The following is a 1,428-nucleotide window of genomic DNA, read 5'->3' on the forward strand; positions in this document are numbered from 1 at the left end:
TTTGCTGAGGCAAAGGGGTGGGGGTTGCTTTAACAGCACCCAACCTTTGGCTCAGGGCCTGCCCCCTCGCAGGCTGACCTCCATCCCAGCCTGCGGTTGATGCCCGGAGGAGCACAGGCCACCAGGCAGCCTTGAGCCAGGCTTTTGGGCCAGCTCTGCCCTGGTGAAAAGACCCAGCTGAATCCTGGAGGTGCCCTGTGCACCCAGGATCATTGCAGCCTGTCTTCCTCTGCCCCGCACGCAGCCAGCGCCCCCAAAGCATGGCTGCCATAATAGGCGGGGGTCCAGCTTGCTGGGGTGTCCAGCTTGCCTCCCTTACCCCCCTTACACTCCACCCTCCCCGGGCAGAGCTGGCACCACTCTCCATCCCAGGGGCTGGCTCAGGTCCTATCCAGGTCTCCTTTCACCAAGGGGCACCCCTGGGTGTTCTGGATATTGAGGCCCTTGATGCAGAGCAGGCGCCCATGCTCCATGCAAAAGGATCTCTGTTCCCTTCACCTCCTGTTGGTCTCAGCGGGGGTGTGGGGGAGAGAGAAATCAATGCCCCCTTGCAGCTCCCACCAGCTCTGACAGCACCAGGGCGGGAGAGGCAGCCGGCGGGGAGCTGGGTTGAGAGGGGGCAGGGGGAGGCCATCTGTTCAGCTGAGTCCTGCTTGCATTTCACGCCTAGGTAGTGCATGCTGCCTGCTCCCACCCCCAGGAGCGCCGACCAGAGCTGGTCTCACCCGAACCTCCTGCATGCTCATGCATGTGTTTGACTTCTGCACAGAGACCCTCGGCCCCGGCCCTGTCACGGCCCCCGCTGTACACACGTGTCTCATGTGTCCAGGCGGGGCGGCGGCGGGAGAGGGGCAGGGGAGGGGGGCAGATTGCGGCGGCTTCGACCAAACGAGGAACAAAAACACAACAGCATCCCCCCCACCCCCCTCTGATGGATCCCCGATGAGCCTTGTTCCCCCGATGATGATAGTTACCTCACTTTATTAACTTATTAACTTATTTGTTTCATTAAAGTTTTAAGTAGACGGCGGCCTGCGTGTCCTGTTCTTCCTCCATCCCGGCGAGACCCAGGTGGGGGGCACAGGCTGCGGTAGGAGTGTTCATCACTCAGTGGGAGGATATTCCTCACGTCTCTGCTTCATTCCCCCGTTAGGTGGCAATGTGGGCCCGTAGCTGAGTCCCAGACAAGCTGCTGCAGCCCCAGGACCTGCCGGGAAGGAAATGCCCAGGTCCCTGGGTTGGGTGTCAAGCTGCTTGGGGAGCTCAGAGCCACTTCTGCTGCTGGGATAGGGAGCCTGTCTGTCCTGGGTCCCTGTCCCTGGGGTGGCGTGTGTGGCAAAGCCATGCCTGCCTACAGAGGTCTGCTCTCCCATCCAGGAGAGGGGCAGGTCGCGGTCAGAGCCCAGCCAGACCCAGCCAAGCTCAGTG

The sequence above is a fragment of the Alligator sinensis genome, unplaced genomic scaffold (assembly GCF_000455745.1).
Source record: "Alligator sinensis unplaced genomic scaffold, ASM45574v1 scaffold994_1, whole genome shotgun sequence".
NCBI classification, from domain to species: domain Eukaryota; kingdom Metazoa; phylum Chordata; order Crocodylia; family Alligatoridae; genus Alligator; species Alligator sinensis.